Here is a 27,324-nt window from a genome sequence, read left to right as displayed (position 1 = left end):
TATCTGACATTATTTTTCAAACAGTGCATTAAGACCAACAGATATTCCAAATTTTTCAAAGCTTGCAAAAATGGTGCATTTTCCTTCTTAACATTAAAGTATCAAATCAAACATTTAACCTGTGGCCATTATTCACCTTGCTCATTTTATTACTCTTATCAAGATGTGCTTCAATGACATTACAGCACACTCCTTATTTCCTTTTTAAGTGCAAGTTAGCATTTCTAACTCTCATCTCAAACAGACTTCCAGTGATGGCTTTAGGGAGTAGAATCAAAAGCAGAGTTAGATATTCCAGACGTTTTATCTTTTTAAATTGTTGTTAGTAATACTGATAGACCAGCATATTGAGATGTCAATTTGCAGTGCTTTCTGTCTGTATTAAACCTGACAGCATTCATACTCACTAAGGGATAGACAAGTCATAATTAAGTTCTGTACAAGTTCATACAAGTTTGGGTCTTTGGTATGATATGGCATGGTATCACCCAAGCCTCTTCAGCTAAATATAACCTGGAATTTTAGCGAGTATTCAGTTGTTTCTTCATGACAAATCTCTCCCCGCAAACAAAAGTTCTGTATGTGCAAATGGTGGATGCCTGTCCTCTGGATAGGAGTAGCTGGGGTGTTCCCTTTCTGAAAACTCACACGTTTTAATAGGAAAACAGCTTTCTGCAAAGCCAAAAACAGAACTAAAAAACGCCATCATTTTCTACTTGTAGCTATTGTCTCTCTGGTACATTCTTTCTGTTATAGAAATTGTTCAGATTTAGCAATGGTAGAAAAAAGTGCTTTCTCCAGAAACAGGATAAAATACATTGCTTTTCAAGCTAATAACATACAACTTTTCGCCACATGTGAAAAGCTCGCTATACCTCTAAATGTATTCATATAAATTGACTGTACCTCAATAATTATGCACCAAATCTGCAGCTGGATCTGCATAGGGAGGCTCTTCTCTCTTAACACCTTACTGAGATGTCTTAGAGACACTGTCTTCAGGCTCCTGCTCCCACAGATCTGGCTGTAACATCATGGTTCGAGTTATAAAAATGGAAATCAGCTACTCCTGACTGGGATAGCTTAGTGTTTGGACAGTGGACAGTTAGCCTAATGCTAGTTCACAGTACCCCCATGCTGCATAATTCTGCTGCTAGAGACAAGGACAACTTCCCCAAAAGCCAAGGGAAATAAAGTGTTTGGGTTTTTACGTTCTGCCTCGCGGAGATGGGAGCCGAAAAGGCAAATGCTGTTTAACTTGCTAGTAAATATCAAAGGTGTGATATCACACAGCTATACATCCTACAAATAAAAGCACAAAAAAACATCTTTTGACAAATAGAAATATATTTGAATGGCAATAAAACTGCTTGTAGTATCTTGGTTTATGCCTCATTTCCTCTGGGGTGTTCTTCACAGTCCATCATTTCTGAATATAATATTTTCCTTTGTGACAGCCAGTCACTAGTAAAGCACACCAAATCCCTCATTCTCTATCTAGAGGACAAGTCTCATCTATAGGAAAGGCAGCCGGATAATAAAAATTATGTTTGCCATTCAGTAAAATAACAAAACTACACCACCAAAATGATTTTCCAATGTAGCTATTCCACATCAATCATTTTTCATGCTGACATGAACTTCCAAGTCAAAAAGGAAAGTTAATATTCTCATTCTAATCCTTCCCTTTTCCAGTTCCAGTAAGAAACCTTACAGTAAGCTTGTTTCTACTTATGCTGTAAAATCTAATTCTGCACAACGGGCTATCCCGATTCCCCAAGATTAAATGCTTCTGCAATGAGGGAAGGGAATGAAGGATTTAATTAGTAGCCAAGGTTATGATTCACGGTTGTTTGATCTCTTTGGCAAACTGGTAACAAATGCTTTAGTAAATTGAGAGCTTAACCATTAACTGGTGATATTTGTTTGTTCAGCCACTTGTGACATCTCTGAATTTCGGTTACCGAGGGACTGTCTGCAACCTCTGGGCACATCCAGCATGCCTAGATGCTCAATACACTACCACCCTCAGTTCCGTGAATGCTTTATTTTTGTTAGGAGTGTGGCAGGAAATGACCTCCCCTGAGCATGCTGCCAGAGCAGCAGGACACCTTCACGGTGCACCCGTCCCCAGGAGGAGAAGCCCTTTGGAGAAGCCCTACTGTGCACATGGCAGCATGGAAGTAGTTTTTAGGGAATACTGGGATACTTCAGAGAGCCTGCCTGCTTCAGTGTAGCTGTGTGAGCTAAGCTGTCTTGTAATTGCAATCCCTCATTTTTAGATGTTTAGTTTTGCCTAACTTAGGGAGAAAACTAGTTTGATAAGTGCATTAGCAACAGGGTCAGCAGAGGTGGCTTTTGCTCTTTTGGCAACAAAGATGTTTTCCTCTCCTGAGCATTCATCAGGCTTTGAGCATCATTGTCACCATACCCATTAATCTCATAACTGACATCTGAAGGGACTTGCCAAACACCACTTGAGTGTTTCTAATAACCAGCAGCATATTACCTTAAAAAGTAAAATATACAGTATGTCTGTAAAATCAAGCTAAAAATTACTGTTTCCAATACCAGACAACATCTCAGCCTGCACCTTTCCGAAGAAAAATTGCCAATACCTTTCACTGGCAACCAGTAATTTTTTCTCTCAATAGAACATCAAGATCACCTTGAAAACAGCACCCGGTACATGACATATTTCATGGACTTAAACTCACAGAATTAGATCCAGAAGCCACCAAGGAAGCTGTAACACTGTTACAACCCTTAGGAATGTTCCAGAAGGATGAACCAGGATTACCAACAACAGAAAACTATGCTAGTGGTAACAGGGCCAAGAGATTCATGCAAACCTGCATTATTTTCAGGTAATAAACTTGGTCTGCTTTATCTGTACACTGAAAAAACCTGTTGTGTATGACGGCACTATTCGAAGCATAAGAAATGAAGATAAAAAAAACCCTGACAACAAAATGAAATGGATTGATCACACACATTTCAAAAGAATGCCTGACAGAATAAAATTACTAGAGATCCTTAGTTTTTCCTGCCTCCTTTTGTTGTTAGGATACTTAACCTACAATCAGTCATTGAGAGGAAACCTGATCTCTTCATTAGTCCATCAGAAATCTGGACTGGAATTTCACTTAATTTGGAAAACAAGCATAATGAAGAAATTCATGCAATTTAACAGACATTCTCATTTAGTTGGAAAGTTGTTACACATTTATAAATGCCCCAAACTGTTGTAATTGAGATATTTGTACATTTGACTGTATATTATTAGTTTTTCACAACACAATCAGCCAAAACCTTAATAAGTTTCCCAAGGTGTGGCTCATTCCTCAGACCCCCCCTCACCAACAGCCACAGCGAATGTCACCATTTAGCCAGCACCCAGCTGCCTTCTTTCTGCAAGGGGACCTGCAGGGCCACCCCAGAAGAATGGTCTGGGACAAAGGCTAAGATTTTTTTTTTTTAAAACCGTTTTATGAAAAAGGAAGTAAGCAGGTGCATGGTTTGGTTTTTCTATGATTCAAGAAAAAAAATAATTTTCAATTAAGTTTTACAAGATTAATCCCCATTTCGAAATACAGAGTTCTTTCAAATGCATAATAAGAAAGGAAAAACAAATACTAATTAGAAATATTTATTGTCCTTACAAAGCATCTGAATCTTCTATCCAACCCTTAGTAATGCCATTAGAAGTTCCCCTTTTCATCTCAGGAAGGTGTTCTACATATTAGTTTAGTGTTAACAGAAATATTAAAGCAACAAGACAAAGGAAAGGTGGTGCTAATTTCCTTTTTATAACACTTGTCTTTCTGTTCATGTGCAGAACATTTTATTACCAGGACCGTAATGTCTGGCACAGACCTCCCAACGTACAGGGACACTGATATTATCGGAGTTAAAAGGTCAACTCTGTCTATTCAGAATGAGTTTAACAAAAACGAAAACTCAGTAGGAGAGAGCCACAAATTTATAATATCTTTTACAAAATGCCCATTTCTCAGTAAACCTAACACTGATTTGAAGTCAAACTCAGTTTTCAAACCTATTTAAATTCTCTGCAGTCATCTTAAATTTCTGACTTGGGACAGAGTAAAGTATTAGAAAGAAGGCTGAAGTCAGTTGGCCTGAAGTTTTTGGCACTAATCATTATTTAGATTTGAACTTTATCTTTAACACATCAGTTTTTAATCATATGTTGTGCATGTGAACTGAAGTATTTTTTTCCATTCAGGCACTGAAAAGCGTTCCTTGTCACAGAATCTGGTGGATGAGATTCAGAGTAACTACATTAAGCCATTTCATTAGTGCATTTAAGTCTAATGAAATCTTTCATCCTTAGTCCTCCAGGCACTTTAGGTATAGAATTTGCTGTGGCTGAAGGTTATCCTGTCATTCTCTGCGCATTACATTTGATGGGAATCTCTCCGTACTGAGCAACATTTTAGATGCTGTAAACTGGAAGGGATTAGTTTGCATTGCTCTGTATTCTGAAATAGGAAATGCTTGATCACAATACCCAGGAACAATATCAGAATCACTGATTTTTTTAAATGATGTCAGCTACACAGCTTCTCTTTTCTTTTGTTGCCAGTTTGGCAACTGTTGTTTGTCACAAATATGATACATTTATTAGAGGCTCTCAAAATAGAGCCTGGTCCATAAAGTATGATGACATTTGAAGACTGAAGTTTAATTAAACTGAAGTTTAATTAAATGGGCTTAGTGATTACACAGAATTATAGAATGGTCTGGTTTGGAATGGACCTCAAAGATCATCTAGTTCCAACCCCCTGCTGTGGGCAGGGACACCTTTCACTAGATCAGGTTGCTCAGAGCTCCATTCAACCTGGCCTTGAACACTGCCAGGGATGGGGCATCCACAGCTTGTCTGGAAACCTGTTCTAGTGCCTCACCACACTTTCAGTAAAAAATTTCTTCCTAATATCTAATCTAAAGCTGCCCTCTTTCAGCTTGAAGCCATTCCAGCTTGTACTGCTACTACATGCCCTTGTAAAGAGTCTCTCTACATCTCCCCTGTAGGCTCCCTTCAGGTACTGGAATTTACATAAATGCTCTCATACATTTTCAGTGTATGAATGTGTTTAATTTTAATGGACAAACATTCTTTACTGGACCATACCCTCTAGAGTTCCCATCCATTCATGAAAGCAAAGTTAGAAACTAGTGACAAGACAAATGAAATGTGATTGAATTCAGCTATCCCCCATAGTCCTCACTGCCAGGGTCTTCATACGTTTAAATGCAATAGAAATACAGAAATAATAGTTACACATAGAACAAGGAGAACCACAAACAGCAGGCAAGGCAGATTTTTTAAATTTCTTTGGTCTTAGCATTCAAAGTCACTCTAGTAATTATCGGCAAACAAGTAAACTGTTTATGAAAGATCTATGTCTATTGAACTCCAATTCATGCTTGTAAATTGGTCATGAATGCATAAGATTTCATTAAATGCATTTGTCCATTTAAGCACTGAATAATTCAACAATAGCAAATTATTTCTATGAAGACATTTGATTAATAATTTGTATAGAATAGTATGTTTCAAGGGTTTAATTTTAAGAGTAAAAGTTTCTTTGACTTAAATGCATGTCTCATAACATAATTTCTGTTCCCTACCTCAGGGAATGCAGGGACTGACTTCCATAGGAATACCAGTGATTCTAGATCAAAAAATTTCTCTGCAAGAATACTCTGCAAGAGTAATGTCAAAGTTACTCTTCTGGTCAACCCTTCAGTCTGTAAACAATTTGATTACTATTTACTAATTGTGAACATAGCCCCAGTGGAAGAAGCTTAAGCTGAATTAACTCTTGTAATCTTCCCCCGCTATATATTCTCCCAACTATATGTAGTTGGTCTTTTTTTTTCTAATTAAAAATATGTAATTTTAAAACCACAGTCATCTTTTAACGGATTTGTATTTTATTTTACAGCAGCTTTCATGTTTCCCTTCTCAAAAGTCATGGGTTTAACTCAGAAATCCTTTTATGCGCTATAGCAATCCTCTTTCTCTAGAGATAGTTCGGTCTAGTTTGGTTCAAGGATTTTTAAGAGACATGGAAAAAAGAACAAGCTTAAAAATAACATTGCCTTTGGAGGATTTTGATATTTTAATATCTTCAGGTAATAATAAATATAGCCCACTATTATAGGAAACGCTTTAGAGAGGAAAAAATTGTGTAGGCTTTTCACAATCATGCCATTGCTGCATGGTCTATAAGTGGGGGAAGCTGGAAAGACACAGGCTCCCTGTGGGATGGGAAGCTCAGCAGCCAGAACTCAGAGCATGACATGATCTCCCCAGCCCTCAGCTCTATCTCAGCAGAGATATAACAGCTGGGGAAAGGCACATGTGCTGGCTTCAGCATGGCACTGGGCTTCCCACTGCTTTGGGAGCCGTCAGACAGCAATAGCAGCAGGTGAGAGAGAAACCTGAGCAGCTGCCTTTGGAAGGCCAGAAAGAATCCCGAGCCCTGCATTAGTGGCCTTGGAGAGGTGTCTGAGGGGCGATGGGGAAGCAGGAGTAAGGGCTCATATGGAATGGGGAAAACAAGCCCAAGAGACATGACTTGTGCCAGGCACCAGTAGCAATTTGAGACTCAGAGAGACACCAAAAAACATGACTTTAATCCTTTAATATATGCTAATACCAAGGCAACCTGAAATGAGTATTTAAATACAGGCCTGTGAAGGGAAAGAACCATTGCTCTCCTTATTTTTAGTTGGCACCAATGAAAATAACAACCCACTTCTGTGGGTCAGCAGGAGATGGTGAAAATTTTTTTTGAAGTTGTTTTTCTGGTAGGGAACACAGGTTTCACGAGGTGTTGCAATTCACCCTAAGTACAAACTCTCTAATATCTATACTGCTGCACAATGACAGTATTGCTGTAACTCAAGGTAGATCATATTACAACTGAATTTTCAAGAACAGCTTTCTGCAAAGCATTTATGTGATTCCAAAAGACTGGACACAGGATAAGAAAGACAAACACACCATTAAAAGCAAAGATTTTAAGCATGCTGACCCTCTACTCCAGTCCCAGTGGTCCCGCTATATTCTTCAGCATATCCTGACAAACAAAACAAAAAATGGTTTCCAACTAAACCTAAGAGGATCCAGAATAGCTAAACAGCGTAGGATTTTGAAGTGCCACACTTAAATTTGTTCAGCTTTTTTGGAGGGGGGAATGGTCCAACACATACTATGCCTAGAACCAGGACAAATTGCTGTAGCTAGAATAAAGATCACATGTATGTTTTCAGAACTAATGGAATGCTGGGGCAAACAGATGTAGCATCAGAGATTTCCCTTGTGGTCTGCCCACAGTGATGCTAGCTAAGAACATAACCCTCACAATAACAGTTTGTACTGAAACTGGGCAAGAGCATGAGATTTCTTGCACATCCTAAGTCGCCTTTGCTGTATATTTTCACAATTTCCCTTTAACTTATGCCTGTTACCAGGGTATGAAAAGCTGAACAAAGGACACGGGAAAAAAATAGGAAAATAAAATTATCTTTGGAAGATACCAGAAATTTGTGTAGAAAAAGCAGGAAAAATATACAAACCAGTTCCCATTTTGTCAGAGTTGATTGTTTCCCAACTTTGGTGATGTGATTATCAAATACCAATTGATATTGATACCCAGATCAAATCACAGTGAACTTTTATTCAGCTCTTCACTCTCTGCATCTTATTGAGTCAGAAGGCTGTTGCTTTTTCACACGGTTTCAAGGCCAAGCTATTTGAAAGTAGCTAGACACAAATGAGATTACAGATAAGTAAATAATAATGTACAGCACTGTCTTACAGACACAGTCTGACACATTAAACTCCTTTTCTAAACAAGCTGAAGACAGAACACAACAGAGTTTTTTGTTCAGAGCACATGGGAAACCACAGATACTATTTTGCATCATCTGGTTAAGAGCAATCTTTTCAGATAAAAAAATATTTTTTGCAGAGCTTGTCACTTAAGGCTCTGAATTACACAAGGAAATTCAGGGCTACAATCAGTGGCACTAAGAAGAAGTAACCATATTTTCTATGGTTATTTGTCTCTCTATTTTTTACCTATTAAACTTACAATAACTTTTGAATATTTAACTGGCTGATGTTACACTACTTCATTATGCTCAAGAAGTTTTTTACACTACACAGTAGCTCATTGCTGTATTCATCATGGAGAGCTACAAGACCCCTGCAAACTCAAGGCTGAGTTTGACTTTTCTATTTGCCTTAAATTGCACTGCCCAGAATTCACATCAGATACAACCTGTACACAAAAGTACTAAATGCTGAGTATGAGATGTAAAACCATCAAAATTACGTAACTCATTAAGATTCCTCAATTATTTGTTTCTACTCTACATAAAATATGCTTATTTAATATATGTTGTATCTCACATCTTAATTAAGACTCATCATGTAATACTACTGCTGCCATCCATTTAAACTTTTGCTTTGAGACAAAAGAAATAAGCTTTCATTGGGTCAACTACTGACACAGTTCACAGGGGATCCATGGAAGGTCAAAACAATATTGCACTATTTAACCTCACACAATGACTTAGCCAGAACTTCCTTCAGTTTTTTCCTACATCTCAGTGATATGTGTATTATAAATATATAATTATGTGTATTATAAATATAAATGGTGAATAGGTATAAAAAATTGTCTCTTCCTTGTAAAGCAATCATAGGCAAGAAGTGAGAGTCGCTCATACATCCTCACAATATCAGCTATTCTACCAAGGCAAAGTAAGTAAGTCAAGAGAGTTTCTCAGCGGTTCAAGACAAATGAAAGTCATTGCACAGTTGTGACTGACAAAACAAAGCAGATCTCCTGTTGCAGAGACAAGAACTAGAGCAGGAAAAAAATATTTGAAAGGAAAAAGCCATTGATGTGAATGGCAATATTTCAATTATTTTGGAAATCCCAACATTTTCCATGTTGTTTTCTATTACAGAGGGGATTGGCAAATTCTCCTGCTGCTCAATAATGAGAAAGAAAAAGTGGAAATCGCTGCTGTGAAGCTCTTTCTAAACCCTATATTCTGAAATCGTACCATGTCAAAATCTCCCACCATTGCCACAGATATCAACTGAAAAACATGAGGCCAAATTCTGCCCTTATTTTCACTATGAGACAACAGAAGGGACTGGAAGCTGATGCACTGTTAGGTCACCTTGGCTTCTGGCCTGCCATCTCTGTAGGGGCTCTGGATGTAACTTATGCAGAGTGATATAAGTGTCTTCTCACAGCTGCACTTTTTAGTGGGTGTAGCCTCCAAAAATAAACTGAAAGAAAACTGTAAACATGAGGGTGTTGCTGTGGTTTGTGTAAGCTGCAATGAAAAGCACAGCAAACTGTGAACAGATAGCATTTGGACAAGGAGACTACAATTCTCAAGTCAAAGCCATCACTTCAGGAAAAAAACGCAGTTACAAATGTAGTTCAAGACTGCAGTTTTTGCAACTGGAAGCATTCTCCAAGATTTGTTATTTTACAATGGTGGAGAAACACATGGGATTTCAACTTGTGGAGAACAGCCTTTCCCTATAAATCACAGAGCGTAATCTGAAACCTAGAAACAGCACAGGGGCTCACATTTATGGATTTAAAACAGATGAAGAGCAAGCATGCTCTTAACCCTTTCCCCATAATTCCTTCCCAGTACAAAATGGAAATGAATATGCAAGTACTGAACAGAAATTAACTTGATAAAAATCAAGATTAATACAATTCTGTAAACACTGAATACTTCAGACTTCCCTAAGGACACAAGCACAGAATTGTGCTAAAGCAAAGCACTGTAAAACTGTTCAAGCATAATCCACTCTTCGGACTGTTCTTTCATCAACTTTTATTTAAGCAGTTTATCTTATTGAGATTAGGATCTCTCCTATAGAGCAAGACCTGGCAAACACAGACCTCTGGTTTTGAATATCAGGCTATATTTCATTGGAAAAGAAGTAACTAGCTGCTTGTCATCTCACCGTAACATTATAAACTCCTTAATCAGGCAATAGGAGAACTAATACTAACACATTAGCAATAATTTCTCTTCAGAAATATGTAAGAGCATTAAGATGATATAGTGTTTATTTATTGTCACTCAAGATCCCCAACCATTTTTCTATCAGTTTAGCCCCTCAGTGGATGAAAAAACCCAAACCCAGCAAAGCCTATTCCAAAATGAATCCTAAGACACAGCCTTTTTCTTGATTTTTTTTTTTTTTTAATTTAAATAAAAAAAACATAGTGTAAAAGAATGGATTGGAATATCAGCATTGCCAAGACGCACTAGTCTATACCTTGTCACTGTCAGAGTTCCAGTACTTCTAGAAATTCACTCATATACATAACACAATGGTATGATTAAAAACAGATATGGGCTCGGATTAAAATAAAGTATGATGGTATGCCATGTTAAATCTCTACGCCAACGTAATGTTTTAAAGCAAACTCTGAACCAACCAACACAGGACAGGAGAAGAGGAAAGATAATTTTAAGCTTACTGCAAGATCACTCATCTGCACACACAGTATTTGCCTGTGGTAATTCAAGCTCTGTCCCTTTATTGGCTGCAGTTCAGTGAAGGGGTACTTTTGTCCATGTCTCCTGTTGAAAAGCTAGGGTGTCTCTGTACTTCATTGAAAAGGTTACAATTCATAGAAAAAATGTCTCTAAAGTGGCAATGATGGGCACCCAAAGCTTTTTCAAGTGAAGAAATAGCTACCTGAGAACATTAGGAAAACGCATAATGAAAAAGAATTCAATCTTAGCCACTGGGCATGTTGTGGGAGCATTCAAAAAATGCAGACATGGCTAGAATTTTGTGCTACAATAATCAGAGGGACAACCTAAAAAAATCTGAGCTGTTTTGAAAAAAGTTTCTTAAAATGCTTTCACGTAATTGTAGGTGCAAAGAAAGATTTGGGGAAAACAGAGTGTAAGACAGAATTTATGCTATTAGCACAATTCACTCTTACGACCAGCATTTGATAGGTCAAATCATGTGTTAGAAAATCTCCATAACTACAACAATCACATCTTTTTTTTTTCTTTTGAAACTATTTCAAACCAAAGAGTGATTTTTAACAAATTCATACTTCATGAAAAATTTAAGATTAGACTTTTAACTGCATTATCTTCATCCTTTTATCACTACAGCTTTTTCAAGCCTCAGTATTTTTCAAGAACATCCTCCCTTGCTTCACTTTAGTAGTCCTGCAGATGCTTAGATTTAGATCTCACATTTGTGTCTTGTGAACCCACAACGATATTTGCGTACAAACACCTATGGATGTCCCACTGGGATTTTCAAAGATGTCTATCAGCCCATCTAACTAGGATGAGATACACAGTTCTGAAAAATCCCATGGGATAACCTAAATGACTGTGGCAACCTGACCCATTCCATACGTAAGCAGACGTTCAAATTCTGTAAGTAAGAAGGGAGAGGTTCTTTGCATCTTGAAAGCCACTAAAAATATGGACTGCACCACATTTACTGAATTATGTATTCCAAATGGATAGATAAACCCTTCTTTAAAGCACGTCCAGTGCAAAAGTTCCTGCATAAATGTACCGAGCTGCTTTGAAGTCCCCATCTCACCACAGCGGGTGCAGGACCACGAGAAGGACCACGAGACTTATTGAAGTCAAGGCAAGAACTTACACAATGCCTGAACTTACACACTTGCTTAGCATACCAAATGATCAGTAGAAACTTGAAAAATTAGTATATATAAGAAAACATTTAAGACAGTAAATGGAGATTACATATCGTGGAGGATTCTAGATATACACTTATTAACCAGGTTCCTATCTTTTGCGTGGAAAAATCTGACTTGAAACATCCAAGTTTTCCTGTTCAATCTAAAAGTTAAAGAATATGTTGTATTATTACTATTGCAAAAAGAAGGTAAATTTTATGAGTTGATATGCTGGAGACAAAAACTGGCTGGGACTAACTACTCTGGTATGTGAACTCTGTTTCTTTCTGCAGCTTCAAAGCACAAGCACAACTCAACAATGTAATATTTTCACCTAGAATTATTCTCTACTAAGTTAAATACAGAAAACAGTATGTGTTTTAATTACTTTCTCCTCTCAAATAAGAAACTGTTAACAAGCCAGTTGTACCTTTCAATTTAATTTCTGTTACACAGAAAAAAATATTTTTCTTAATATTCCTATTTCACTGTGTAAATATGTGATGTTTACAGAATGATTAACAGTTGAATACTTTGTTAGAAATATCAAATAACTTTGTAACTTTGCAGTTTTGCAACACACATTTCTGCAAAGCAACAATTCCTCAATAAGGGTTGAGGTTCAGCTCAGCAGACAGGTACCCCTTGATCCTGGCCAGTTTTAAGTGGGCTTTATTTATTCTAGAAATACTTTTTTTTTCAGTGGCACCAATACAGTCACAGAATTCAGTATTCAAAGAAGTAATACAACCACGCGTTTCCCTTGGCAGTATCAGCACAGAGAAAGTTAAATGGAAATGAAAACTAAACTACTAAAGTCCAGAGGAGTGACTACAGTCCCAGATGGACAGTCATTTGAGGGAACACACTAGTAGTGGAATTAAGGAGGACTCAGCATTGCTATCAATTCTACTACACCTATCTGAGAATTAGGAGATTCCCACCTCAAGATTAACATCATCCAGCATACACAATACACATGGCAAACATTACTTAAGAAAGCGGAGAGATATCTTGCTTGGCATTAAAAATATTATGATAATTTCCTTTTCTGTGTGTGTGAGATGGGATGCACACATACTTCTCACTCTCCAGTGTCTTTCCTGCAAAAGAGGTAGAATCAGCTGCAATTAGCCAAACCCTCAACTGGTTCAAACTTCTTTGATTTAATTAGACAGGCAATCCCGAAAGTCTTACTTAGAAGAACATTGCACCAGGCTCTCTTCTCTTTTCTCACCATACCCCTGTGAGCCAGCTCTCTCCCCTAGCCACTTTCCTTCATATTAGCTCTTGGCCCCTCTCTTCTCCTCTGACTTTCCTACACTTTCCAATTACCTTTTTTTTCCACCTCACCTTTATGTTTCCTGGATTTGTCCTGTGGTTCCTCCTCTCTGTTGTATTAGTCATAAGTTACTTATCTCCATTTTCACAGCCCTTCATAGCATACTGTCACTTTAGCCATAGAATCTAATGGTATATAATAGCAACACAGTGAAATTAGGCTTTTAATGTAGCTATTAGTTCTGCAATTGTGCTTTCTGCATTAAACTAATGATACAGATTCCTTGCAACCAAGCAAAAGCTTGTTTTTCCAAACTTCTGTGACACTACGGCTGTTTTGGAAGAAAAAGGACTTACCAGTCCTCATTGGCACTTCCTAGTAAGCACTTTGCATATATACTGGGAGTACACTGGTATTTATAGCCAGCTTTTTAATTATAATGCCAGCAATCACTTTACAGATGTTTTGCTTTGTGGAAGAACTGGACAGATTTACTTTTCCACAGGCAAGTATAAAAAGCATTGATTATAAAAAGCATGTTATTATCTTCTTATCATTGACAGGATATCTTCTTACCATTGATAATGGACTTGGCAGTGTGGGTTAATGGCTGGACTTGATGATCTCCAGGGTCTTTTCCAGTCTAAATAATTCTATGTTCATGTTTTAAATGAAATGACAGTCTGGTCTGAATGCAAGGAAAACCAAGCTGATAAATTGCTTAAAATCCAACCAAAATAAGACAAATTGCAAACAAATTTGGGTACTGAAGTAGATGCCTACAGGCAGAGAGACTCCAACCTGGAGTGCTGTCCTAGAAAGCTCTTAAAAATCAATGTTCTGAGCCAAGCACACCCAATGCCCTGTGGAGAGAAAATGCCTGATGACAGTGTGCATGACAGAGGGACTCTGCTGTGCATTTCTGGGATCAGGTACTCAGTGATGACTTTTTTCATGTCATGCCTCATATCTGTTGACAAGCAGCTCTGTGGGGCTGTGACTGCTGCTTTTCCTATGGGCATTTAATCCTTGTAGCAACACCAGTGAGACACCTACAAAAAGTTATGACCTATGAAAAGTTCCGTCTCTTAAGAACAGCACTGCTTAATGTACAAGGCAAATGTGCTTTTTGCAAGTAACTGAGAATTTCAGCCTCTAGCACTTCTTAGTAACATTGGATTTTTTAAAACATACTAAATAAATTCCTAAAGATGCAGACAGACATCTACGAAACACTTATTCAAATCCTACCAATTACCCACCTGTCTCAGAGTTGCCTTATACCTATAAGAGTCTGGTCTTTAACTGAACCAGAAACTATTTCACTTAATCTAAGACCAAACCGGAAACAAATGGATTGGTCTTTGGAAAACCCTTGGACTTTTCACATTTAAAAAGGCTTAAATATTTTTTTCTTCATGCTATTTTTTTTCTGTTTGCAAGCCAAGACATAAAGCCACAATAAGGAACAATTTTGCAGAATTCCCAGTCTGAATTGGAAGCAGGAAAAAACAAAATAGCAAAAAATCAGATCAAAATCTTTTCCCATAAGACTTTTGTGACCCAGTTTAAAAACCCATGAGATTTGGATGAGTCTGAGAGACTCCAGATGAGGCAATCTTTGCTCAATGCTCCAAATGTTTATCCACTTTCACTGAGAAGACTAGATGACATTGCTCTCCAGAACAGATTATCAAATTGATATTGTTTGTCCCATAACCAGATGGCCTCTGTCTAGGCTTAAATGCAAGTCTAAATACACCTAAGTATACCTTCCCCTTCATTTTATAAGTTTAAGTATTATCCTCTTTTGAATAGTATTTACATATGTTGTCTGTGTGTACATATACCAGACAAAACAGAGGAACAACATACAAATTAGCTATATTTGTATAATTAGGTGATTAAATGGAATTTGTGATTTTTATTTTATTTATTTATTTATTTATTTATTTTTTATGTAACTCCTTTTTTTCCCGGCAGTATGGAAGGTGCTGAAATGTTTTATCCTAGATCACAGCCTGTACTGACCCCTTTAGCTGCTTTCCAAGGACACATTAATAACAAGCTATTAGGGTAACTATTTAGTTGCAGTCAGGTCAGTGGGAATACTACCTTATCGAAAATATCAGAGTACTAGGTTGGAAGGAAAAAAGAAACAGAATACAAAATGGAGGAAACACTGTATCCCCTAAATGAGGTCAGGCCTTTCCAAGGTGCTTTTCCACTTTAAAATATGCAGATCTGCATCTAAATGAAAGGCCCAAAAGCCAAAATCCAAGTATCCTCTTCAAGTCAGTGGATTCAGGGAGTTGTAGTGAGATAGCTAAAATAACTGGAATAAAAAATCTGCCCTATTATGTGTTACTCATGTATGTTACTCAGTTACTAAGACAGCCTTAAATAAAAACATGTGGATTATATAATAACATATAAATGTTTAGTTTTTGTAACATACCCTCACGTAAGTAGATAATTGGCAATGAGGACTGAACATGAGAACTTTTGACCTGAAAGTACTTTTTTTTTTTTCCTGAATTCAACAAGAACATACTCTCTGTTTTCTTAAGACTATAAATAATTTACAATGGTCACTATTTTTTTATTTAAAAAATGTGCTTAGAGAAGATTGAATAAGTTCTTGGAAGCTGAAGAAAGGTAAAGTGGTATCTATGTTTAAACAGGAAAAATTACAACATAGATGCTGGTATTGACAGTGCTAAAATCAGCGTTCTGGAAGTAGCAAATATAAAATTACCTGTCAGTGAAAAAGAACCATGGGAATGTCAAAAGAATGACATTATTCTTTGTTTTTCTCACACATCCTAAAGTTAAGTATTCAACTACGCATTCACGCCAGTTTTTGAAGAGAACATAAAAGGCAGAGACATCATAATATAGGAGGATGTGCCCTACAATTCTTTCTCATCTTCTTCTATTTGCAGAGCGCTGTCCTTTCACAAGGGTTAGCACAGATCGGTGATGGGGTAAAATCTTGGCCTGCTGAAGTCAATAAAAGTTTTGCTATTGATGTCAGTGGGTCGGAATTCCTTCTATTATCTTTAGATACCTGGACAGTTGCCTGAGCATCTGCTGAGGTTGTGTATAAAAAGTCAAAGTGCAGTTTCTTCAAAATACTCTGATCTGTTGGTGAGGACAATTTCATCCCATTAAAAAGTACTTACAAATTAAGGGTTCATTAGAAGTTGCTATGCCTGACTTGTTTGGTAGATTTATTATGGAAATCTACTTTCTTGCTTCACAGAGCCATCTTTTTCTAAAACGTTATGAAAACATGGTGTATTAAACAACTTGTCCAAGGTTACTCAGGGAGCCTATGGAAAAGCCAAAAATTCAGAGTCCCATGAAATTATTTGAAGTACCAATCAAGAGAAAGACCATGAGGAAAAAAGAGGGAGGTATATACTGGCGAACTAACATTTTCCTACCCTATTATTTTCTATAAGCACAATGAATTAAAGTGCGAGGAAAACATTGCACATGCACAAATATAAACCAGGTTATTTTCCAACTTATGAACATATTTTTATATATATCAATATTCGGACATAACATATTTGGGTATCTCTGCTTATAAAGGCAAAAAGAACAAGCAAGGGTCTGAAGGGAAGAAAACCCTGGTTTATGGCTAGAGCCAAAGTGCAAAAGCCAAGCTCAACACTGTGTCTGCTCTCAAAACTGTCAGTACAACAGATTTTCCCAGTCCCCACCTCTGCTACCTTTTTCTGTGCCTATGAATGGCAACATTTGTGTGACCATTTATAGCACAGTGACAAAACAAGAATGCAAAATCTATATTAAAGTAGAAAAGAGAGTTCAGATAGATTTCTCTACAGCTGCTAATTATTAGCAACTCTATTCACATTTCACTTCCATCTCTCACTTTTTGTATTTAATGTAGTTTTCTTAACTAAGTTTTCCAATTATATAGATTTCCATTTAAATTTGCTGTTCTGTTCAAGAAACTAATGCATTTTCTAAAAATGACTGTTCCTATAAAAACAGGGTCATTGGCAGGAACACAGCCTCACTAGGCTCACTGATGTTAAAAATAAATGAATGGTATAGTCTAAGTTCATTAGTCCAAAGTACAATTCACTGATATATAGGTGGCATTAGACACCTATAGGGTTACATGCTCTTGCTATGTTGATGTTCAGGCAGACTTAACAGTACCTGCTGTCTCAAGGGTACATATCCTGAAAAAAGTTTCCATTCCTTTAATATTTCACTTTATCTCCAATCACTTCAAGCAACTTGTATTGAGTGAAGCTGATTTTACAGAAAATAATCAGAAATAAAGCAAGAAACATCCAGCCTTGCTACAAGACTGTTCAATGCTTCAGCAGGATACAAAGCCCCTCTATGTCCCTCAACCCCCCTAAAATATCCTTTCTTTCTCAGACTGTGCTTGAGTGAGCACAAGACATCACAACAGCAACAAAACATATAATAATGTTTAAACTCTGACATTAAGGTTAACCAAATATATCCAGGGACTCAAGAAAGATCTTGCCTAAGGGGGGGTGGGAATGCCATGAAGGCTGAGGAACATAAAATTAGAATGTTTTGTAAATGGCCCTACTGTCAGCATGTAAGAATCAGATATGTATGGGGATCCAAACTGTGATTTATTTCCTCTTAAATTAAAAAAAAAAAAAAAAATTGGAGGAAAATAAGTGTTTCCAGCATTTAAAGCATTAGAGCAAACCCCCATGTTTCCTTTCAACTACTTCTTTATAGGAAATTACAAATCAGTTGTCGTGAGAAGCTGGGGCTTGAAATGATAGAATGACCCAAAATAGACATGATGAGATTGGTCATACAAAGTCATGAGAGTTGACCCACATTAAAGATAGAAAAACAGGTCCCAAACTTCCTTTTAGCTATGCATTTAACACTGGCTAAAAATATTCTAAGCTCTTGCAGTAGCAATTCCATGCTATCAATCCATGAACACTTCCACTGAGTGAACTGGACAATATCTCGTGTGAGGTGAAGCACTCACGCAAGATTCTGTAGGGATGAGGCCAAAGGGTTTTTCCTTCTTATAAACCAGAAACAGATCACCAAAAGACTGTTATAGGGAAAACCACACAGATTAAACAGAGGACTAACACATTAATTTTGCAGAACTTGATGTTAACTGAAAGACTTCGGACTGGGCTGAGATACAAATATTCAGCCTGATAATATTTATAGAGTGAATTTAATACTTACAAAAAAGCGTTAAAATACTAAACACACAAAGTCCATGCAAGGAGACCCTCCATAAAGAGGCGGTGCAAGATGGCATATTTCTACTTGAGGTGCTTTTCAAATTTAGCATTTCTCTGATATACTTTCTACCCCAAGTACTGAGGCCTCATAATGTCCAAAGCACTTCCAAGACAAAATTTACAGCTTCTCAGGAAATGCTGGTGCGAGTGAAAACTTCACAGTGCAAGTGTTAATACAGAGAAGGGAAATAGCCCTGACCTTTTTAAATTCAGATCAAACCTTTGTTGCAAGCTCATTTCCAAAGTGTAACATGTCACTAGCAATTTTCTATTACAATGCCATGCTGCTAAATTTAAAGTGGTTTACCAGATTTAGAGAAACCTGAGGTACTAAAAAAATACAAATAAAATCCCACTATTCTTGCAATGAGTAATAATCCATTTTTTCAGCTTTGCCTTCAGCATATAACTGTCGCTGGTATGAAGATAGAATTCAAGCAAGAGAAAGCAAGACCTTATTTTGTTCTGTTTAATGTGCCAAGCAATTCTGTTTCTCGTGAATTTAGTAACACACTACAGCCTTCAGTGAACAGTAATCATTGGAAGTATTAGGAAACAGAAGCTAAGGATTAACCTTGCATTAAAACTACTGTTGACCTTATAAGAGTGATTATTTATTAGTCTGTGAAAATCAAGACATAACCTCACAGCTCATATAACTATTCAGGTGTATTATAAAAATAAATAAATACCATCCTTCTCTCACCACCAACAGCACTACACTTAAAATCACTTGCACTTGAAGTTTTAATACTGATATTTAACAGGTCAACATAAATACTGCATTCAGATTATTGTTAAAATTTAAAAGTTTATCAGTGAATTTAATAATTGCTGTATGATTAAAAAAATGTTCACAAAAAAAGAGAGACTCAAGCCTGCTTTGTTTATAAGATGTGTAAAGAATTTTGGTTAGAATATATAGAGTTAAAAAGCAACTACTTGGTCTACTCAGTTGTTTGTGCAGCACCAAATTTAAATCCAAGAGAGATTATGAGAAAATTTGCTGCAGGCTGTCAGACCTCATTAAGTTAATGGAACTGGTAAATTGGCACATTTCCAGCACATTGTAGAAAGAAAAGAGCTTTCAGCTCAAGAGTGAAGGAGATCTAGTTTCGGTTTGGCAGCTAAAGGAGATTATTAGCTATAAATAATGGCTGCACTGAGATGACTTATATGGGATTGCTTGACCAAAATGAAGTTGAAGAGACAAAAAACATTAACATTTTGAAACGAATGATACAGTCTCTTTGTTGGATGGAATCTAGAACAGCTTTGTAGACATTTTCCTTTCAAAGCCCTACTATTTACAAAATCATCTAAAAGTCTTCGTAACAAGCTTAGCTACCACTGAACTCATTAACGGAGAGAAAATTCTTTTCTTTGTTGAGTCTTTGAATCTCTTTAAAAGACGTTATGAACCAATGCTTCAGTGTGAGGTGGTGATGTGCTGTGATGTACAAACATAAAAGTATTATATTATATTATTTTGGTCTCTTTTCATAGCCAGGACAGCAGAAGGGTATCAGTAGCCATGCAGGGCAGGGAGCAGAAATAAGTAGACTCAGAAGATGCAAGTTTCCTGAGGAATCGGAAAAGACAAAATGCAGAAGAATGTGTGAGAGAGGAATTTCTCTTGGGACAATGAGATGTGCATTTTCCTTCACACTTACATTTCTTACATTTTTCTTACCTCAAATTTCTAAATGGTAAACTACTGTAAATGCTTAACTAAAGAAGATTAGATTATCCTCTGAATTTACACCAATAAGCCCAGATTCTGGGGCTTACTTAGATACTGAGATCTGCGAAGTTCAAGTCTGGATTTCAAATATCCCTATGGCCAGGAACTGGTTCTACCCATTTGCTTATCTGATTTGAAGTTGGCTGGGTATTTTTCCAATCTCCTGTGGTGAAGTTTTTGGAAACAGGTGTTGATTCACGGCGCTAAAAAAAAAAGTGCAAGCCCAACTTCTTCTGCATAAAATGAGAACAGGAATTCTACTGTTTACTTAACTCATTCTTTCTTTGTTCTCTTATTGTTTCTCGGGAACACATTTTAAAGGAAAATGAGGCCAGTTTCTATGTGTATTTTGGCCCCAGCTTCTTTGTCAAGCGGTTGGTGGAGGGGTACATAAGTGCCCGTGAGCTAGTTTGGTAAGAACACCTGTCACCTTGCAAACTGGATTAACATCACACAGATCCCTTGTCAGCATTGCACTGGAGTGACATTTACTCCTGAGGAACTCAGTCCAAATCGAATCCAACTACCTTCATTCACGATATGACTGATTTCCCCAGGCACCCAGTCACAGTGGATATAGAGGCACTTCAGTATCTGTACACGTCTGCTTTTACTTTAGATTTACTGGTGAGTGATTAGTGAATTCTGCCAAAAAAAGTAAACATCAGGTTCCCTCCCTATGAATGAAAGCTTTATTATGCTCTAAAATCTCTGCACAGAAAAGGCTGCCTCCAACAACCAGCTGAGCTAAAAGTGAAGAAAAAAAAGCCCAACCAAAAAACATTAATGCTGTAACACGCACTGCTCTCACCAGGGATCCGGGGGAGGAATATATCAGAATGTAGGAACACCGGTCATGTTCTGATGCTGCGGTGCCAATTTGAAGAGTTAGGCATCCTAAAATAAACTTAATTCACTGCATCCCTTACACAGTGGGTAGAAATTCAGCATCTAACACTATTACTCACACTCTCGTCTGCTCGAAAGAAAACCCCAACCTGAAATCACTTTTTATTTTTAATACTGTTCAAGAGTAGCTTACCTCCTGTAGACAATAAAATTCAGCATGTGAATGTTTCTGTAGGAATACTCACTAGGAAAATTTAGCACTAAGCTATTCAAACAAAATACCAGCATTCCTGCATGAAGTTCTCTCTATTCTTTAGGAAAGGATACATGAAGATCATAGCTAAATAGTTTATCCAAGTGTTCAGTTTGAATAGAAAACAAAATTGATTGTTTCTTTTCTAAGCTTGCTTTTCTAAGCACGGAGGCCAGAGAGAAGGCATATAGCAATAACAGCTACTATCATGAAGACAAAAATCACACATCCAAAAAAAGCTACTTTGAAATAGTTTTAACCTTTTTTTCCCCCACAAAGAAGTGAAGAAAGACTAACCACAGTTTCAATTTAATGTTAAAGGTCAATTTACTACTTAGTCAAATAAGTAATAAACCCCCAAGCAAACAAAAACAGGCAATTTCTCCTACTATCTCTTTAAATAATGCAGAAAAAGTTTATTTTTTTTCACTTGTAACTTTCAAGGTATGTAAGTAGACTTAATTCTCTCCCATTAAAGGATTATACACTTTATGTACTACAGATTTATAACAAAATATCTCACTAATATATCCAAGTAGTACAAACAGGACCCTGGTCAGCAAACACACCCCAAGAGACCTGAAGCGCTAAGTACCTTTTTCTCTAGACACCTAAATGTAAATGAAATAAAACATATATGACAAGGTTCTCCAAACCTAGCAGCATTTGAGATTTTGCAGTCTAGTCCACCTCATCTTTTAACTGAACCATTTTGAACACTTACAGATTAAACATTACATTTAGACAAATCTCCTAACCAGCTGAATGTTATAAACCTTGACAGGAGTGACAACCATTCATATTTCTCATATGGATACTATAAGCCAGAAAATGTAAACTAATGCCTGAAGGCAGGAGTCTCCTAATGAAGGTAAAGAGTAAAACAGGGCAAGAAAGGAAGGAGCAGAGAAAGGCATTCTTTACTGTGAGGGTGGTGAGATACTGGCACAGGTTGCCCAGAGAAGTTGTGGATGCCCCATCCCTGTAAATGTTCAAGCCCAGGTTGGATGGGGCTCTGAGCAACTTGGTCTAGGGGAAGATGTCCCAGTTCATTGCAGGGGGGGTTGGTCTAGCTGACTTTTAAATGTCCTTTCCAACCCAAACTATTCTGGGATTCAATGACAACTGAGAGAAGCTTGAGTCAAGGGAAAGCAATGATTCTATGATTCTAAGATATTTGATCCCATGAATTGACTCAATAGAGACTTGGTTATATCGTTCATTTCTTGGAGGAAACAAGTTTAAAACAGCCTGAAAAAAGTTTCCTAATTTGAGTGTAAGATATTCCAGAAAAAAATAATATTCAAAAGAAGTAATATTGCTGCTTTGACACGTGCTGGTTTTTTGTATAGCTGAAAGCGACAGTATACTGAATTTTGCTGACTTGATCAATCAAACTATAGTTTTACATACAGCAGTGTTAGACACTGCATTGTATCATGTGCCTTCCTACATGGAAATATTAACAAGGCATTCTTTGACCACTTGTCTATTGTAATTACATTGATTTCCATAGAGGTTTCACCCACTTCCAGCTGTTGACCATGAACTTCTGTGTTCTCAGTGTATGCCAAACTAAAGAGAAGCCAAAATTACTTGTTTGCTATTCATCATCCGTCTTTTGGGTCCATATTCAAGACTGTTACGCCTAAGATATTAAATTCCTTATGCCTGTTCATTATGACTATGACAAACACACAAACAAGATTTGTATGGTAAACTTAGTTTAAAAAAGTCTCCTTCAGTCACAAATTGCTAATCAATTCTGTTCTATCTGACCTTCAGTGTAAGTGATAGATTGCTGCAAACGTATCTGGCTGTATGTGGAAGGCAGGATATCTGTAATATTCTCTGTATCCTAGATCTGCATATGCAGGCCTCAGTTTTCAATTAGTGACAGATATATTTATTTTTTTAAGAAAAGAGGCTATAAGAAGATGTATTTGGTATTCTTTTCTATTCTCAGTTTAATTTCAAGTATCTCTAAGTACATACTCCAAACAATTCATTCCTGAAAGGAAGTTCCTCATTTCTAGTTTTTATAAAAACTCCTCTCCACGTCTCCAGACTTCTACAAGGCGTTACATGCATCACTTTGAAAATGTCTGTGTTTGGTTGTAATTTATTTGTTTAGATGTATTCTTTTCTGTAATCAGTTTCAATCTTTCACACACTATATATATATGTATATACTATTTATAAAATATTTTTTTCGCTCCATGCTATTTATGAGTAACTACCTCCTTCACAGAACTCATTCCTGCACAGAACTTAATTTTTGCCACTGAAATTAATTTTTTGAACTATTCAGGATTAAAGAGAGGTCAATAAACCAATTACTTTGGGCAACGGTGCAAAATCAGTACTAGTAAAGTCATTAATGCCCTTTTCATTGTTTCCACATCATGGAGTGTTAATAAATTGGGCTTTTGTCACTATCCAGTAATTTCTTTACAACAAATTTCTTCATTCCAATCCATCTTTTTTTATGGTTCCCTGTTAATACTTTAAAATACCAGACTAATTAGGTTTGCATTTCAACTGTTAAGTCACAAGCTCCATTTTCATCTCTGTTCAGACTCCCTATTTTCTGATATTCCTAATGAGGCAATACTTTTATTTAAAGGGTGTGATCCTTTAAAGAATTTCTAGTGGCTTATTAGTTATGTGAAGAGGATCTTTCAGGAGTTCCCACGTATATCGCTTAAGCACAGCACAGCGGCACACACATTAGAAATGAACGCTAGCACACCATTAAATCCAGGACCTCCTATTACCTGGAGTTCATCTTTTTACAGGATCAGCCTGTTTGCAACCGCAGCACTTTAATTGCTCCCTTCCCTCATATGATATTTTGATTCATTTCATGCGTTTGAAATGTGTTCGCTTGACCATAATATGAGCTAAACATCTTCTTTACCTCCAGGAAAGGTGAAGAGAAAAAAGCACAACTGAGCAATATCAACACCCATGAAGACTACTGGACAGAAAAGAGGGCTTTCTCTGTATTTCAGTTGAGCTCTGTATCTTCCAAGCTCTGTATCAAGCCATACACAACTCAGCAAGGAGGCTGGTGTCACACACAGCAATTCATAAAGTCACCCACATGAAAGAGGCTTCTTCTCTGTAAAACATAACTTAATCTCTTTCCTGTCAGGAACAAGAAAATGAGAAAAGATGGTAATTTCTCTTCTGCAACATTAACTGTGTGAATTTTTACTCTGAAAGGGACAGAAGTAAGTATTTTGAGCATCTGCCGTTGAAAAGGAAATTGCAACAGTAGGAGGAGCACTTTTGCTGAAAACACTGTGTAACCAAAACATCCTTTTAAGGACATTTTCTTCTGGGGAGAGAAAAAAAACCCCACATTCTAGGGTCTCTCATCTAGCTGCTACTACTGAGATTTACAGAGAAAAACCAAGGTCACACTGTGCTGCTTTTGGCTGTGATAGATTTAATTTTCTTCATAGTAGCCAATATGTGCTGGAACAGTGTTGGTAATACAGGGATTTTTGCATTATTGCTGAGCACTGCTTACACAGAGGCAAGGCCTTCTCTGCTTCTCAATCCACCCTACCAGTGAAGAGACTGGGGGTGCACAAGAAGCTGGGAGGGGACATAGCTGGGACAGCTGACCCCAACTGACCAATAGGATATTCCTTACCATATGGCAACAGGCTCAGCATATAAACGTGGGGGAAGAAGAGTAAAAGGGGGAACATATTAAGTGATGGGATTTGTCTTCCCCAGTAACAACTGCTGCCCTGGGGATGGATGAACACTTGCCTGTTGATGGGAAGGGGTGAATGAATTCCTTGGTTTGTTTTTCTTGTGTGCATGGCTTCTGATTTACCTATTAAACTGCTTTTATCTCAACTCACAAGTTTTCCCACCTTTTCCCTTCTGACTCTCTCCCTCATCTCGTTGCGGGGGGAGTGAGGGAGCGGCTGTGTAAGGTTTACTTGTCGGCTACAACCCGGAAGAATGAGAAACCTCATTTCAAGCAGGTCAGCCAACCCAACTGGAGAACAACGGGGTTTTCTCTAGTCCTTGAAGAAAACTCAAAGATCACTGCAGTCCAGGCCCTTTGTACAGTAAGATACTCTGTGCGGTAGACTCAGAAGCGGAATCAATGGGCAGCATCACTGTACCCCAAATGCTCCTCATACCTCGGAAATGTGTTTTGAATTAGTCCTCCATCCTCAGACACTGAGATCCTACACATTGACATAAAGGCTGTAGCGAGTTAATATACAGGCAGTGCTGAGATCTGAGCACATACTTCAAACATTTCTGAACACAACAAGAATTACGTCTGTATCTTAAATGTAACTTTGGCCCATGTGCATTTCTGGTCCTTCTCCCATTTCTGAGTTGCTTGCGGTGAAGAGCAGGAAGGGGCAAGAGCCAAGCATGCCAAACACAGTCTACATCACCACCTCTGCTTCACTCAGTGGTGAATGAAGTCATTAGCTTGAAAATCTGGACCTGGAAGAAGTTTGAAACCACTTACAGCCTCCAGAATTCCACCTGGGAGATAATTTGCCAAGGTGCTAAGTGGAGACAGAGCCAAAGTTCCTGGTTCAGCCAACCCAGCTGTATGGCAGCAGCCTCCTGCCAAGAACATGGAGGTACAGAATTGCAAAGTCAAATATAACACTGAGCAATTCTCACAATCATACACCCAATTTAAATCCCTGCACTGATGTTCATAAAAGGCCTTCAAGATGAAAAGTTCTATGCACAATAAGCCCTGAGTAAAATTATTAAAACCAACACTTCATGAAAAGAGATTAATTATGCTATTACTGTTTGCACATATGAATTTTCCATTAAAATAGAAATTTGGGCCCCAGTTCAACCAAGCATTTTAACATATGTATAACTTATAAGTATATGAGTAGTCCTATTTCAGTTAATGAGACCACACCTGCTTAAAAGTTAGGCATGTGCTTCACTACTTGGGTCCTTGTGATTAGAGACACAGGCATAAAGAGACAAGTATTACCTCTTTAGGTATCTTGATTGCAAATAGTGATGTGTTTCCTTACCTCAGAGGCATGTAACTACCTAGATACCAAAATTTCTACCCACAAATGTGACCTAAACACCTAAAAGTCTGCCACATGGAACATGTCAGCATGTCCTGATGTTGTCCCACAGGTAAGCACCTACAGATCTCTCCAAAGGTGCCTAGTGTAAAGGACATGACTCCTTGATGAAATCTTGCCCAGATCTTGGCTTTGAAATGGTACTGTTGACTCCTACCACTTGCTGACCACTTAAAGCAAACCCAAACTTCCCTCTTAGTTTTCCCAACTTTGTTCAGTACAAACAAAACTAAATGTTAAACTCCAGTTCTAAAACTGCCCATAAAGCTTTTAACCACCACACTGAGTTTAAAAGGCACAAAGGTACCTTTGAGGGATAGGGTTAAATACCATTAAAATTCAGGAGAAAAATGAAAACGATGGTGAAAAATTATTCTGAAGTTTTTCAAATAAAAGATGTCAGCATATCCAGTTCTTAGTGAATACTGCCCTTTAAGGAAAATGAAGGAAACACAAAATTCTCTAGACAATATCTTTTAGAAATTTCCATGTCAAATACTGTTCTTGCAGTTCCTTTTTGTATATACTTTTTACTGACTGGAAAGCACAGCTGCTACTACCTCCATTTGCCTTGCTTCTTTAGATTGAGGATGAAATATAACAGCAACCAGAAATTTATGGCCTACCTTATAGTTTGTGTTTCTGAAGATATTTATTAATTTTATGCTCTTCATTCTTTAAAGGGTTTCTTAGGCTCCTCTTGAACTGTTTTCTTTAAAAGTTAAGTTCCAGGTGGAAAACAAATCACAAAGCAAAAAGAGCTCAAGACTTCTCTTTCTTTTTAAACTCTGAACAATGCACAATAACTGCCCTTTCCTGGAGTCACAATCATTGCAGAGAGACCAGGAGGAGGCTCTTTTAATTGATTTTTATGCAATTTCCATCTTGAGAAAGAGATCCTACAATTGAATTTTCCTTTCTGGAATGGCCTAAGGATCATGTACTTGCTAATGGACTCATTAAAAGAGAATCAAAGGAAATTTCTCAGAAAAAGAAATCACTCTCTTTCTTATTTTAGTG

At 37.3% G+C, this 27,324-nt stretch overlaps 1 protein-coding gene across 1 annotated transcript in view; it reads right to left on the bottom strand.

Annotated features, from left to right (window-relative positions):
* Positions 1 to 27,324, bottom strand: part of LOC120323270 (potassium voltage-gated channel subfamily KQT member 1-like) — a gene marked incomplete at its 3' end in the record, with an annotated part of 37,974 nt that overhangs the window by 8,918 nt on the left and 1,732 nt on the right. The window lies entirely within an intron of this gene.

The sequence above is a fragment of the Pipra filicauda genome, unplaced genomic scaffold (assembly GCF_003945595.2).
Source record: "Pipra filicauda isolate LSUMZ 115617 unplaced genomic scaffold, ASM394559v2 scaffold222_size1277272_pilon, whole genome shotgun sequence".
Classification (NCBI taxonomy): Eukaryota; Metazoa; Chordata; class Aves; order Passeriformes; family Pipridae; genus Pipra; species Pipra filicauda.
This window is presented reverse-complemented; position numbering and strand designations above follow the sequence as displayed.